Raw genomic sequence first — 16,132 nt, forward strand, 5'->3', positions numbered from 1 at the left:
ATTCGGAGGAATGGTTGCAGCCGGTTTGCAAATTAGCACAGCCAATGTGTGCCAGGGAAAGTCCCGAAATCTGCAATCAGAGAAGCACGGATTTCCTCTCTGTGTGCTGCCACGTTCTTGCTCTCTGTCCTTGGTCAAGTTGCCTCACCTCTCTGAGTTTCTCAAACTGGATAAAATGGAATCAAATGATGGGGCGCCTGGGTGGTTCAGTTGGTTGAGCATCCGACTTCGGCTCAGGTCACGATCTCACGGTTTGTGAGTTTGAGCCCCGCATCAGGCTCTGTGCGGACAGTTGGGAGGCCGGAGCCTGCTTTGGATTCTGTGTCTCCCTCTCTCTCTGCCCCTCCCCCGTTTATGCTCTGTCTCTCTCTTTTTAAATAAAAAAACAAAAAACAAAAAACATTTTTTTAAAAAACGGAATCAAATGAGATAATCTTTATAAAGTACCTATGCTATTCATCCGTTCATTAATGCAACACACACTTGTTAGCACGAGGCACACCCTGGGGACATTGTAGTGACCCAAATGAACCAGAGCACCTGCCGTAGGAAAGCTCAGTCTCGGTTGCGGACAGATATTAATTGGTCATCCCAATCATGTTATGGCCACTAAAATTAGGTCCTAGAACAAAGGAGGGATTGCTGAGCTGGCCAGGGAGGCCTGGAAGCCTGAGCTATTTGAGCTGAGATATGAAGGATAGGTAGGAGTTAAACAGAAGAGGTGATAGGAGTGGAAAAGGATTTCAGATTGAAGGAACAGTTTGTGCAAAGGGCCTGTGGTGAGAGTAGATTCTAGGAACGGAGAGAAGGTGGGTGGGACTGGACTTGGAGCACAAGGGTCAGATCTTGCAGGGTTATGGGAGCATTTGAAGACGTGAGGGTCTTGCTAGGCAGACTGAAATGAAACCCAGAGGTCTAACTATGCTCTACAAAGCCCTCATGGCCTGAATTCCTATTATTCCTCCCACTTCCCCTTTACCTACTCTGCTATAGCCACGCTGCCTTCTTGATGTTCCAGAAACACACCAGACGCTTTCCTACCTCAGGGCCTTTGCACTTGCTGCTTCCATTGCCAGTTATCTATCCTACCCCAGATATCTACATGACTCATTCTCTTATTCATTTAGGTCTCTGCTCACATGTCACCTCAGAGAGGTCTTCCTTGACCCACTCATGCCCCTCCCTAGCTAAACCATCAGCATCCAGCAGGCCTAGTTCCCTCTCCTGGTTTACTTGTCTTGCTAGAAAAATACCTATCAGCCCCTGATTCACACTTAAACAGAGGGCACATTTCTTGGCGTCTGTCTCTTACTAGCATGCAGTTCCAGGAGGCAGGGATTTGACTTTGCTCTGGGCTGTGTCCCTGTCCCCTGGGGAGCAGTAGGTATTCTATAAATATTTGTTGGATGAAAGAATGAGTGAGCGAATGGCATACAGGAAGGAACTGGCTCCTGGAACTTCGGAGGTCCAAGTTCAAGCCCCAGTTGGGTGATCACCTTTCTGTTCCTTGGTTTCCCTAACTGTGCTGTGAGGCATTTGTGGTCTCTAGGTAGGTTCTGTGTTTGGAAAGGCTTCCAGGTTGTGGAGGCGACTGGGCCCTATGGGGGAGGAAGGGAGCTGGGGCCCTCTCCCTGGCCCTCCTGGGGATGAAAATAGCCTAGCCCAGCCTCTAGGTCAGCCCCTACCCTCACTGTGGCATTTAGCTGGAGCCTGTGGGCTCTGTCTGGAGCCCGCCAGCCTAGCTCGGATTGCAGCTTCCCGACAGCTGGGCCAGGCAGTCCTGCCTTTTTTTTTTTTTTTTTTAATGTGATTATCTATCTATCTATCTAAGTTTATTTCTTTATTTTGAGAGAGAGAGAGAGGGAGAAAGAGCAGGGGAGAGGCGGAGAGAGAGAGAATTCGAAGCAGGCTCCACGCGGTCAGCACAGAGCCTGACATGGGACTGGAACTCACGAACCATGAGATCGAGACCTGAGCCGAAATCAAGAGTCGGAACCTTAACTGACTGAGCCACCCGGGCACCCCCTAGCCCTGGGAGGCCCTTAAGGGCAAACCGGGCCTGTTGGATGTCCTTGACCTCCCCCCTCCTTCCTCAGTGTCTGCTGGCCGTATAAATCCCTTAATCCTGTACGTGCCTGCAGCCTTTGTGGCTTGCGGAACTTTTTCTTGGACTGTGCCTAATTGCACCCTGTGCGGTACCTGCCTTACCGGTGGGGACACTGAGGCTCAGAGAGGACAGCTGCCCCATTGGAGGTTGCCAGCTAGCAGGTAGTGTAGTCTGGAACCAGGTCTGCCTGCCCGCGTGCATGTGTGTGTACACGTGTGTCGAGGGTGGCTGACTGCCATTGAACTTCACTACCAGACCCCTCCCTTCACTGCCGGCCCCCTGGGTCTCTGGTCTCTAATAGGGCGTGGTGGTTAGTAGCACCTTTTAAAGCCAGGCTGCTGGGGTTCAAATACTACCTTTGCTACTTCCTAACTGGGCTGTTGGGTCGCCTCCCATCCCTCCACCTCACTCTGCCATTAGGATAAATCCTTGATCCTGCACATTATCAGGTCTAATGTTATGCATTGACCAGGTTTTAAAAACGTAATTAGTTGTGGGGCGCCTAGGGTGGCTCAGTCGGTTGAGTGTCCGGCTTTGGTTCGGGTCATGATCTCGCGGTCCGTGAGTTCGAGCCCCACGTCAGGCTCTGTGCTGACAGCTCGGAGCCCGGAGCCTGCTTCGGATTCTGTGTCTCCCTCTCTCTGCTCCTCCCACGCTCACGCTCTGTCTCTTTCTCTCAAAAATAAAATAAACGTTAAAAATTATTTTAAAATGCCCCCATACAAAGGGTATGTAATGTTATTTATTTCACCATTGTTTATGCTAGCACACTACTGAAAACAGCCATCAGTGAGAAGTGGGTAAACCAGCTTGGGCCCGGCCACACAATGGATCCCACGCAGTCATAGAAAAGATGCCTGGCGTGCACTTGATGTGGAATTGGCAAGGTGCCGGGTTTGGTGAACAGCAAGGTGTGGAATGGCCCACACAGTGTGCTGCTATTTTTGGAAATCGGAATATATGTCCCTGCATGCTTGTACTGGCCTAAAATCTCCCTGGAGAGTTACACAATGAGCCCCCTGCACATTGGCTGGAGCCAGGGGTGAGAGACTCACATCTTACTTTTTGTACCTTTTTCTTTTTTTTTAATGTTTATTTATTTTTGAGAGAGAGAGAGAGAGAGAGAGAGAGAGCACGAGCAGGATAGGAGCAGAGAGAAAGGGAGACACAGAATCCGAAACAGGCTCCAGGCTCCGAGCTGTCAGCACAGAGCCCGACGAGCCCGACGCAGGGCTCGAACTCACAAACCACGAGATCATGACCCGAGCGGAAGCAGGATGCTCAACCGACTGAGCCACCCAGGCACCCCTGTACCTTTTGAATTTTGAACCATGTGAATGTATTACCTATGCAAAAAAAAAAAAAAAGAAGAAAGAAAAAGAAAGAAACGAAATTGAAAACACAGTGAAATAAAGCAGAAACAAGAAACCTGAAACAGACAGACAGACATCAGACTTGCAGGTCCAGTCGCTACCCACCCCCCTAGAGCAACCACGGGCCACATTCCGGGCTTTGCCCAGCTTAGTTTTGTGGCTCCACCCTCTACGGTAATATTTTGGTTTCCACACGCACAGCACCCACGGGAAACCCCAGCCAATGCGTATCAGGTTCCGGTCTGGGCCGCCTGCCAGGGTTGGTGGTGGGTATGACACAGCCCCGGGATGGCGTTGTCCACATGCCTGAGTGATGATGCAGCCCCGGATGGGATGATGACACTAACCACCATCTCATAGGCCTTGCTGGTCTGGTGTTTGTCTGGCAACCTCCAGGTGGTTGTGTGGGCACTTCCAACAGCCATCCTCATCTACTGGCTCTAGGCCTTCAGGGACTAAACTCATCCATCCATCCATCCGTCCATCCGTCCATCCATCCATCCATCCGTCCATCCGTCCACCCGTCCACCCGTCCATACATCCATCCATTCATCCACCCACCCATCCATCCATCCATCCGTCCATCCACCCACCCAGCCACCCGTCCACCCGTCTACCCATCCATCCATTCATCCACCCACCCATCCATCTGTCTACCCGTCCACCCGTCCATCTATCCAGCCGTCCATCCATCCATCCATCCATCCATCCGTCCGTCCGTCCATCCGTCCATCCATCCGTCTACCCGTCCATCTGTCCACCCGTCCATCCATCCATCCGTCCATCCACCCACCCGTCCACCCGTCCACCCATCTATCCGTCCATCCACCCACCCGTCCACCCGTCCACCTGTCCATCCGTCCATCCACCCACCCATCCACCCGTCTACCCGTCCATCTTCTGTCCATCCATCCATCCATCCGTCCGTCCGTCCATCCGTCCATCCATCCGTCTACACGTCCATCCGTCCACCCGTCCATCCATCCATCCGTCCATCCACCCACCCATCACCCGTCCACCCGTCCATCCGTCCATCCGTCCATCCACCCACCCGTCCACCCGTCCACCCGTCTACCCGTCCATCTGTCCATCCACCCACCCACCCCACCCATCCATCCACCCACCCATCCATCCACCCATCCATCCATCCATCCATCCATCCATCCATCCAGTATTTATTAAGCACTTACGATATGCCAAATAATCTTCAAGGTACTGAAGACAGAGCAGAGAAAGAAACCCCAAGTTCCCACTCTTGTGGACTTCACGTTCTAAGGGAGAGATAGCCAACGCATGCCAGGGTGGAAATGTTCTCGGAAAAATGAAGCCGGGAAGGAAGGTGGCGGGGGAGGGCGGGAACTCGAGGTTTTTGCCCTTTTGTACTGAGGTATAACTGACCTACAACAGCGTTGACCCATTTTAGTTATATGGTTTGGTGAATTTCGACAGTTGGATGTGTCTGTATGTCCACCATTACAGAGAAGTTCTAGAAGATTTCTGTCATCCCCGAAAGTTCCCTCCTGCCCCTCTGCAGTCAGTCCTGACTCGCACCCCACTCCCCATCTGGGAAGCTGCTGGTCAGTTTTCCGTGACTAGGAAGGATTCGGTTTGTCTTTTCTGCACTTCATACCCATCGAATCTGGCTTCTTTCGCTCAGCGTAACCATACATTTGCGATTCAGCCGTGTTATTGCGTGTCGTCTACTTTTTATTGCTGAATAGTCCGTGGTATAGATGTCCCATATTTCGTTTATTCATCCAGCCAATCGACGGACATCTGCATCGTTTCTGCTTTTTGGCCATTACAAGCAAAGCTGCTGAACGGCCCTGTACAGCTCTATGTGTGCACTTATCTTGTCATTTCTCTTGGGTAAATGCCCAGGAGCAGGGTTGCTGGGCCTAGTGGTAAGTGTATATTTGGTTTTATTAAAAGCAGGGATCGTGCTTTGAAATAGTGTGGTCAGGGCAACATTTCAGCAGAGACTGGAGGGAGGCAAGGGGAGCCTCACGGATGTCTGTGGTGAGACAGTTGGAGGCAGAGGAACCGGGCAGGGGGTGTACCCGTGTGTTGGAGGAACAGCATGGAGGCCAAGGTGGTGGGAGTGGAGTGAGTGAGGGGGAGAGGGCTAGGAGCTGGGGTCAGCGTATAACAGGGCTGGATGGTGTAGGGCCTGTAGGTCATGGTGAGGACTCTGGCTTTTACTCTGAGAACCCCTGAGACGTTTCTGAGCAGAGGTGGGACAGGATCAGACTTGTATTTTGACATCCTCCTCTGTCCTGGGCTGCCAAGGGGAGAAGGGGCTCCAGGGCAGCCGGGGAGGAAGCAGGGAGGCCAGTGAGGAGGCTACTGCAACAGTCCAGGTCTGGGGCTAGAGGTGGCAGAAGGTGAGGAGTGTCAGGTCCTGGATGTGCTCCGAAGGTGGAGACAACGGGGCAAGTATTGGATGTGGGAGGCCAGTGAAAAAGGACATGAAGGGTGATAGAATCCGCGGCAGCCTCTAAGAGCTGAGAGTGACCCCCCCCTCGCTCCGCCCCGCCCCCGCCCCCGCCCCGCCCCCAGCCAACAGCCAGCAAGAAAATGTGCACCTCAGACCGGCGACCACAAGGACCTGAATGACGAGGGCCACCTGAATGACTCTGAGCTTTCACAAAGGCACATAGCCCAGCTCACAGCTGCATTTCAGCCCGGAGAGACCCTGAGCAGAGAGAGAAGTCCCCGCCGTGCCCGGACTTCCGATCTACAGAAACCATAAGCTTGTGGTCTTCAGTCACTAAGTTTGTGATGATGTTTACTCAGCAGTAGATGACTAATGCAAGCATCCTAGGATCCTACAGTGTCAGAGCTTAGAGGGTCCTTTGCAGCCATTGAGTCCAGCCTCCCCGTGTACGGATGGGGAAGCTGAGGCCAAGAGAGCGGATGGGACTTGAACGCTGGCTCTTGCAGGGAGAAACCGTCAGGCAGAAACTGCCCCGGCCTCAGAGGCCCCGTCAGGCCCAGTCTCTTCTCCCGGGAGGCTGCAATATTAGCCCCTCTGCCAACACCACCCCCGCCAGGGCACCGGCCCCCCCCCAGTGAGCCGGCTTCTGGCCACCCACTGAATACCCTCAGCCCCGAGCAGCAAGCTGAGGCAGGCTCCCTGCTGGGCCAAGCCAGGGGGTCAGGAGGTAGAGCCCTTGCCCCAAGGGCGCAGGAGCCGGGCCCAAATCCGGGACCCCAGAGGAGAAGGACAAAGCACAGGCTTAGGTCGGAGGGGCTGCGGTAAGGATCCCAGCCCTGCTGCTCACCAGCTGTAGGGCTCTGGCTGAGCTGCGGTGTCCAATCTGGGAACTGGGAGCAGGAATGCTCTCCTCCAGATGGTCAGTGAGCTAAGGTACCTGAACCTTGGTGGGAGCACGGTAAACGTTCCAGTCCGTGTGCCCCAGCTCCGCCTTCTTATGGGCCTTGGTTTTCCCCATCTGCTAAATGACCTTGTGCCCCAGATGTGTTCCGGGGACGTTTGTAACTCTAACCGTTGTCCATTTCAGGGTTCAAATTCTTGCTCTGCTTCTCCTGAGCTGTGTGACCTTGAATAAGTCACTTAAGTCCTCTGGGCCCCAGTTTTCTCACCTGCGAAATGGAGCTATTAGTCATTCTTGCCACTGCACGAGATGCAGGTCAGATACCTAGTCGAGTGCCTCCAAAGACGGTCAGCTGGTTTTATCGTCATCACCGTTAACATCGTTAACACGCCTGCCGGAAGGGGCAACAGGGCAGAGCCTCCCCGGTGAGGGAAGTTTAGTTTCCTTGCAGACGCACATGTGTGCGTGGGGCCAGGCCTGCACGCATTCCTGGTGACACAAAACTAGTTCTTTGCAACTCTCTGGCCCCGTTCCCGTCTAAAACCGGGCCCCAGGTATCACCGTGCTTGTAAACGCTGAACCCACAGACAGGTTTTGGGACGCAAGACAATGCATTTGTTTCTGTTTCCAGTTCTGGGAACCACCTCCTGTTTTTCTCGAGCTTTGTGCAGGTGCCTGGAGGTGGGCCTGTGTCTCATAGGCACACACGGGGGTGGACATCACTGCATGTCCCCATGGGCCATGTCTGGATTATGCCTGCTGTCCTCTGCGCGTCACCGACTCGCTGGCAGTAACAGCCACCTGACTGCGGGCTGGCCAGGCCAGAGTCTCTCCTGGGAATTTGAAACTTGAATGGAGGGCATACAGACAGAGGGTGGTTGGAGATGGGTCGTCGCTGGCCGGTACCCCAGAGAGGCTCCGCCTCTGCACCCCCTAACAGATCCCTGAGGAATTCTGGGAGTTTGTTCTTCCCCCATCCTGGGGATCCCTTCCCATAAATCCACTGCCGGGCTTCTTGGTTAGTCGCTTTCTGGTGTTTATCACCCAGCTCCTCTGGGCCAAGGTGGTGACTGGGGGCCGGTGGGGACAGAGCATCGTCGGGTGTTGAGGGCAGACTGTGGGGTGGAGCAGTGACCCCTCTGGTCCGTGCAGGCAGCTTTGGGGTGCTTCTTTGCAGCAAGAGCACTGGAATCAGAGTCTCTTCACTTAGGTAAATCACTTAGCTTCCCTGTGTGGTTCATGGAAGCAGGGGGGACCTCAATGAGCAGATGGGGGAAACTGAGGACCCGAGAGAGGAAGGGCTTTACTTAAAGCCACACAGCACGTTTAGGACAGACCCTGGAGAGCTCCTGAGTCACCCAAATCCCGGCCCTGAGGGGGAGCAGTTTCTAGAGTAGGAAGCTTGTCGGTAATTAGTGGCAGAACCTGTCTCCCCTGGACGAACCTCAGGCCCGCCAGCAAGTCACAGGTCACAAACTCCTTTCACAACAATTAGCTGTTCTGGGCTGCCATATCGGGCTCTGCAATAGCCTCAGTGTCCCGTTCGGGGGCTGAGCACACGGATTCCGGAGAGTGACAGGTGCTTGTCCGAGGTCACATTACAAGTTCATGGCAGAACGAGTCTGAGCCAGATTTGAAATGCCTGTGCCTTTTGTTCTAAGTCAGTGTTTTCCAAGCTGACACATGGGGACATATGGGGATGGTGGTTCACGAGCTCTCCATAAGGATTTTTAAAGTGTTCGATTTCATTTTGGTGATAATCCTAAAAAAAAGTTACTCAAGCATATCATGAATCATCTCCATGACCACAGGTGAGCCCTACCTGAGATTGTATTTGGGCTTGGGATCACACGGGCACCAAGGAGTAACATTGACTGAGAACTATCTGGGGGCCAGGCACTGTGCTTTGCGCTTTTCACGTAGTATACATTTAACCCTCACAACCATCCAAAAGATAGGTACTATTATCATCCCCATTTCACAGGTCAGGAAGTTGAGGCACAGAGGCGTTACGTAACTTGCAACAAGGTCAACAGCGAGCAAGGGGGTGCAGCCGAGATTTGAACCCAGGCTGACTCCAGAGCCTGCGATCTTGACCCCTGGGCTCTACCACCGTCACCAGCCCTGAGTGATGAGAAGTGAATGGGCAGAGGTGGCTTCGATATGGAAAGACGAATCCCTGCTGAACGAAGGCCAGGTGGTGCAGAGGTAGAGGGTGGGGAGGAAGTTTCGCTGGAGGTGAAAGAGAGCCAAGCGGTAGGAGAGGAATGTCGTTATTAGCACATGGAGCTGGGCAGAAGCGCGAGACAAACCCACAGAAATGGCAGCACGCTTGAGTGTCCCACATTCACACTGCTGGTGGCAGTTCAGGTTCGGGTTTCGGCCTCTGAGGTCAAATCCGTCTTCCTCCTTGCCCGGTCCTCGGCCCCTGGGCAAGTCACACAACCTCTCTGAGGTTCAGTTTCTCTGATCTCTAAAATGGAATTCTAGTAGCATCTGAAATGCTGCCAGCTGCCTGTGGACTTCCCTTCTCTCTTCTTTCTCTGTTGACCAAACCCTGATTTTCTTCTGTTGGCAATGTACCCAGCCCAGAAGACTACCTTCTCAGGCTCTCTTGCGGCTACTGGTGGCCGATGCGTAGAGGTTGATAGGTGAGATTTCTGGGAAATATCTGTGGAAGACATTGATGCAGCTGGGATGAGAGCCAATTTGCCCTTTCTTCTCCTTCTTCCCACATGGGACTCAGGCATCACGGCTGGAGCCCCCGCAGCCATTTTGGATCAAGAATTGACCTTGAGGAGGAAGCCACAGGGTGAGAATGAAGCAACACGAAACTAGAGGGAACATGAGATGTTGATAATACCATAAAAATTGCACCAGGCCTGGCATGGATTGATCTTTAGACTTCTTCCCCCCCCCCAATAAAATTTTAATTTTATTACAGTAGTTTTTGATTTACAGAATCATTGCAAAGATAGTACAGAGTGTCTATATATCTCATACCCAGTTTCCCCTATTATTGATATATTGGCATACTACACTTGGCACGATACTATTACGTTATTATTAACTAAAAAAAAAAAAAATCCATACTTCATTCAGATTTCCCCCGTTTTTCCTAAATGTCCCGTTTCCGTTTTAGGATCCCATCCGAGATACCACATTACATTTAGGAGCGGTTGTGTTTTCTTAGGCTTCCCTTGGCTGTGACCGTTTCTCGGACTTTTTTTTTTTTTTTTGATGACCTTAACCGTTTCTCGAACTTTTTTTTTTTTTTTTTTTGATGACCTTGACCGTTTTGAGGAGTACTGGTCAGGTATGTTGTACCGGATTATCTGAAGATTTTCGGATTATCTGAAGATTTTCTTATGATTAGACTGGGGTGTTGTGTTTGGGGAGGAAGACCACAGAGACAAAGTGGCTGGTCTCACATTCTCACAAGGGCATATACTGCCAACACGACTTATCAGTATGGATATGAACTTTGATCGCTGTCAGAGTCCCCACTGTAAAGTGACTCTTTTTATTTCTTTCCATGCTGCACTCTTTGGAATAAGGCCACTATGTGCAGCCCACATTTAAGGCGTGGAGAGTGTTTTCCCTTCCCTGAGGGTGGAGTATGTCACATAAATTACTTGGAATTCTTCTACACGAGAGACTTATTTCTTCTATCTATCTATCTACCTATCAATCATCTATCAACTTATTTACTCAATCATTTGATATATTTGATTTGATGAATATCATACCTGAATGTATCCATATTCCAATATGGACCCAGGGATATTTATTTTATTCTTTGGGTTATAACCCAATACAACTTTACGTTCTCGTTCAAATTGTTCCAACGTTGGCCATTGGGTTTTTTTCAGTTGAGTCCCCAGACTTTCTGACTTGAGAAAAAAAGCCAAACTGAGGTGGGTATTTTGCAGCAATGATCTCACAAGGTTCCCATTCCTGCACATTCACCCATTTGCAGTGTGATTCTGCAGCTTTTCCCTCATAGGGACCTGAGTGCCCTTCTCCATCCCTGGAATCTGGGCTGAGCCCTGTGACTCGCTTTGGTCAGTGGGAAGAGACCAAAGCTTGACAAGGCCTTGTGCATGGGGCTTGCTGTGCCAGGGACTCTGAGACCGCTGTGAGAGCAGCCCGGCCAGCCTGCGGAGAGGGTGCGCAGCCCAAGTATCTCCACTCCCCTTGCCTACGGCCAGCCAGCGGCCGTGGCAGTGAGGCCTCCCGCCATAGCTGATTGCAGACGAAAGACGAACTCAGACACAAGCCGTCCTCGCGGAGCCCAGTCGGGACTGCCAACCCACGGAGTCATGAGCAGATCCCCGGTTAGTCTAAGCCAGCACATCGTGGAGGATTTGCACGAGCCACTTTCTTTTGTAAGTTACATGAAGTCAAACCTAATCCTAAACAGACTTGGAATTTATTTCACGGGAGGTGGTGAACATGGAATGAGGGAGGCAGGGTCAGTACATATAACTGCCTGGGTGGATTAATGATGATGATAATAATAATAATTATTATTAAAGCTTATTTTTGAGAGAGAGAGAAAGCACAAGTGGGGGAGGGGCAGAGAAAGAGGGAAAGACAGAGAATCCCAAGGGGGCTCCACACTCGTCAGCAGAGCCTGATGCGGGGCTCGAACCCATGAACCATGAGCTCGTGACCTGAGCCGAAGTCGGACGCTTAACTGAATGAGCCACCCAGGCGCCCCTCTTTTTTCTTTTTTTCTAATGTTTAAATGATTTATTTATTTTTGAGAGAGAGACAGAGACAGAGTGTGAGTGGGGGAGGAGCAGAGAGAGAGAGGGAGACACAGAATCCAAAGCAGGCTCCAGGTTCTGAGCTGTCAGCACAGAGCCCCACACGGGGCTTGAACTCACAAACTGCGAGGTCATGACCTGAGCTGAAGTCCAACGCTCAACCTACTGAGCCACCCAGGTGCCCCTTAATTCAAGGATTCTTAACCTGGGGTCATACTGGGGTCCATGAATGAGATTCATCTTTATTCACCTGTAATTAAATTCAGCACCTCCTTCAACTTTGAACGTGGGACACAAGCCACAGGAGTGTCGGCAGTGCCTGAAACTTGGCCACCATTAGAAATCATAGCTACTTTCTTACCCTACCACAGTAGTTATGGATATCTCAAAATATCGTTAGCACTCATCATTACCTTGCAGTTACAGTATTTAGGAGATCTTGAGACCGCTAGAGCGCGTATTTAAGCGGTCACACAAAAAAAGCATGGATAGTACTATATCACAACTGTGTTCTTTCAAACTATTTTGAGGACCACGATTTTCATTAATATAACTTGTTCCCTTCATGATTCAATGTATTTGATTTGAAGCAGTCGAAAACAGCATTCTGAGAAGGGCTCCATGATCTCACTAGATGCTAAAGGGATCCATGGCACGGCACGCGTGAAGAGCCCTGTGCCTCGGGTTACTCCTCCTGTGACCTCACAGGCAGGTCTGATTACTGGCTTGTTAACGGAGGGGACAGGAGGCACAGAGAAGGTGTGTAGATTGCCTGGGGTCCCACGGATGTCGAGTGGTTGTGCATTATTAAATCTGCCAGCTGTTCTCACAGCCTATGGGCTGCTGTGGGCTGGTTGTCTGTATTATGCATATGTATGTGACTCTCCCGAGGCAGGCGTCAGACGCATGGGTATATGGATCTACTGTTTCTCTGTGGGTGTGTATGTAATGCTTGTTATGCGTAGAAAAGGAACCACAAATATTTGTCCGCTCTGGGCCTTCTGTGTGAATTCTGGGATCACTTTGATTAACTGCATCCTCCTCCCCTTTGGGCCCTGGGGGCTGAAGAGCTGGGCTGGGGGAGGGTTGAGGGCCAGGCAGCAGGGAGCAGGTGAAGGTGGGTAGGAAGGTAAGCACAGCCCCAGAGCTCAGGCCCGAAGCAGGTCCCACAGTGAGCCCTTCCCCTGGGGCCTTGGGACTGGGAATACCAGAGACCCCAGTCCCGGGGCCGGGCTGCCGGGCTGGGGATGCTGTGGGCAAAGGAAAGCCACGCTCACGTGTGGGGCTCTCGACACCCCACTGCAACACCACTTCCCTCCTGACCCCAGACCTGCCAGTTTTCCAGGCCACGAGGAGTTCAGCGACACCAGCTGGGTGTCCCACGGCTGCCCTCCGTTCTGACACTCAGGATGGACTCCCTTCACTCCAGAGGCCAGTTTCAAGTCTGGGTTGTTCCCTGTGCTTCTGACGACCGGCTGTAAAGTAGAGATTCCTGAGACTCCCTCCCCGGGTTTGACTAACTTGCCAGAGCAGCTCGCAGAGCTCAGGGAAACGGTTCACTTACCAGATTACCTATTTGTCATAAAGGGATACAACTCAGGAACGCGAAGAGATGCATGGGGTAGGGTGTGTGGGAAGGGCGCCCAGCCGCCCAGAGCTCTCCGAACCCTGTCCTTTGGGGGTTCTATGGTAGCTGCATTGCATAAGCACGATTGATGAAATCATTGGCCACCGGCCCCGGGATTCAATCTCCAGCTCAACCCCCTTGCCCAGGGCTGGCGGAGGGGTGGGGCTGAAAGCTAGATCAGGTTCGTTCCCCTGGCAACCAGCCCTCAGCCTCAGGGGCTTTCCAAAAGTCACCTCGTTAACACACACTCTTGTGAGTAAAAAGAAATTCCTTTCACCTCCATGGCTGGGAAGCATTTTCAGGAACCAATGACAAAAGACCAAATATAGCAAAAGATGCGCTGTCCCCTCTCCCCGGAAGTTCCAACCATTTAGGAGCTGTGTGCCAGAAGTGGGGATGAAGACCAAATTTATATGTTTCTTTCTTTCTTTTTTTTTTTTTAAAGTTTCTTTATTTTGAGAGAGAGAGAGAGAGAGAGAGAGTGAGCGAGAGCGGGGGAGGGGCAGAGAGAGAGGGAGACAGAATCCCAAGCAAGCTCCACACCGGCAGCCCAGAGCCTGATGCGGGGCTCGAACTCACAAACCTCGAGATCATGACCCAAGCCAACGTCAGATGCTTAACCGACTGAGCCACCCAGGCGCCCCGGTCGGTAACTTTCCAAAAAAGATGAGGACAGCTGTCCAGGACGGGTCACCACAGCATGGCTTGGTCACAAAGCCTGGGAAGGACCCCAGCAGACACTGCTGGCATCCTCTGCTCGCTTCTGAACCCTTCACAGCCGTGCTCTGGTGCGATTTGGGTTTCCTTAAGCTGCAGGTGACAGAAACCCAGCTGAGAGCTGTTTGAGCAAACCCAGACCCTCTGTGGGTTCGAGGAGCTGAAGAGTCCGCAGTAGACGCCGGCTTTGGGCGGGACCTGGTTCGAGACTCCAGACATCATCCTCAGGCCCTGCTTTTCTCTTGTCCTCGCACACAGGCAGGCTCTCCTTGGAAAGCAAAATGGCAACAACAGGACTAAGTAACGTGGGAGATGAGGTTCGAAAGGTAGCCAGGCACAGGACGCTCCCTACCCCCACCCCCAGGACTTCTCTGCTCTGGAGTCCAGAGGCCGTGGGCGGCCACGGAGAACAGCCTGACTTTGAGTTCTGAGAAGATTCCATCGGCCATGAGGCAGGGCCCGAATGGTCATTACAAACAAATTCTTGATCTAACAACCCTTTCTTGTAGATGAATCACGTGGCATGAGCGCCACGCAGCATAGAATGCTGGGCACCTTTCTTGCCATCTCACATTTTTCCCATATTCCCTGGGGAAAAGGTGTATCGGTTAAGATTTTAAGTCCCAAACAGCAGTGGCTTCAAGAAGATAAAAATCTGTTTCTCACTTGTGTAAGGTCGTCCAGGACTGGTGCAGCTGTTCCGCCGTTAAAAGAAATCTGGGCTCCTTCCATCATTCTGCCTCCAGCCGTTTGTAGCTTCAATCTATGAGCTTTCCTCATGGTCCAAGCTGCTGGTGCTCCAGTCATCACGCCTCCATCTCAGGTAAAAGAAAAGGGGGAGGGCAAAGGGGTCCACTTTCTGGTGGGTCAGCTTTCCTATTTTCCTGACTTGACATCTCTTCTTAAGTATTATTGCCCAGAGCCTGGTCATATGCCCTACTTTAATATCAAAGAAGTCTGGGAAGTGGGACCTTTATATGGCCCATTACCACCCAAAGTGGTGTGTGTGTGTGTGTGTGTGTGTGTGTGTGTGTGTGTATGTGTGTGTTTAAAAAGCGATATGTATATATTTTGACACTCTTTCCATTGGGAGGTGGGGTCTATGACCCGCTACTCCCCAAATCTGGGCTGGGGCTCTGTGAGCGCTTTGAACAGAATAGACAGAAATGATGCTTTTATAATGTGATTTACCATCTAGGTCATAAAAGGCCATGAAGCTTCTGCCTGCTAGGCTTGGAACCAGGAGAGGCTTCATGGACTTGTGACTTATTTAGCGGCATAGGGCTCTGTGCTCACTTGTTTTTGTGCTCTGCTGTGGCCTTGACATTTTTTTTTTTAAGCTTCTTTATTTTGAGAGAGAGCGTGCGCGTGTGTGCGTGCAAGTGGGGGAGGGGCAGAGACAGAGGGAGAGAGAGAATCCCAAGCAGGCTCTGCATTGTCAGCACAAGCCCAATCCCACGATCCAGGAGATCATGACCTGAGCCGAAACCAAGAGTCAGACGCTTAACCCACTGAGCCACCCAGGTGCCCTTGTAGTCTTGAAATTCTTAAGGAATGTATCTTTGAACTTGTGTTTGTTTGTTTGTTTGTTTGTTTTGCAGTAAATTTGGATCCTTACATCACACCATTCTAAATTTTTTTTAACGTTTATTTATTTTTGAGACAGAGACAGAGCATGAACGGGGGAGGGGCAGAGAGAGAGGGAGACACAGAATCGGAAGCAGGCTCCAGGCTCCGAGCCGTCAGCCCAGAGCCCGACGCGGGGCTTGAACTCACGGACCCCGAGATCGTGACCTGAGCCGAAGTCGGACGCTCAACCGACTGAGCCACCCAGGCGCCCCTGAACTTGTGTTTTGTAGGTAAGGTCTGATGGGACAATGGAGCAAGTGTCTGTGGAGAGGGTATAGGAACACAGGTTCCTTTTGCCACTCTATTTGTATCTGTGTTGGCGATGCCTGCTACGCGGCTTCCCTAACATGCTTACCTCCTACGTAGGGTCCCGTGCTCAGAAGGGCTCAGCAGAGCATTAAAACAGTTAAAATTGTCTTTAATTTTCTCTTCTTCTTTGTTTATTTATTTATTTTGAGAAAGAGAGAGAGAGGGAATGGGGGAGGGGCAGAGAGAGAATCCCAAGAAGGCTCCTCCCTATTAGCGCAGAGCCCGACACGGGGCTCGAACCCATGAACCGTGAGATCATG

At 51.5% G+C, this 16,132-nt stretch overlaps 1 protein-coding gene across 1 annotated transcript in view; it reads left to right on the forward strand.

The window, feature by feature from the left end:
* Nucleotides 1-9,761, forward strand: part of FAM110A (family with sequence similarity 110 member A) — a 153,465-nt gene extending 143,704 nt beyond the window's left edge. The window contains exon 2 of the transcript XR_005782071.1: nucleotides 9,565-9,761. The gene's annotated coding sequence lies outside the window, so the exon portion shown is untranslated. The remainder of the gene's footprint in view (nucleotides 1-9,564) is intronic.
* The last annotated feature ends 6,371 nt before the right edge of the window (nucleotides 9,762-16,132 follow it).

The sequence above is a fragment of the Herpailurus yagouaroundi genome, unplaced genomic scaffold, assembly GCF_014898765.1.
Source record: "Herpailurus yagouaroundi ecotype Mexico unplaced genomic scaffold, PumYag 196, whole genome shotgun sequence".
Taxonomy (NCBI): domain Eukaryota; kingdom Metazoa; phylum Chordata; class Mammalia; order Carnivora; family Felidae; genus Herpailurus; species Herpailurus yagouaroundi.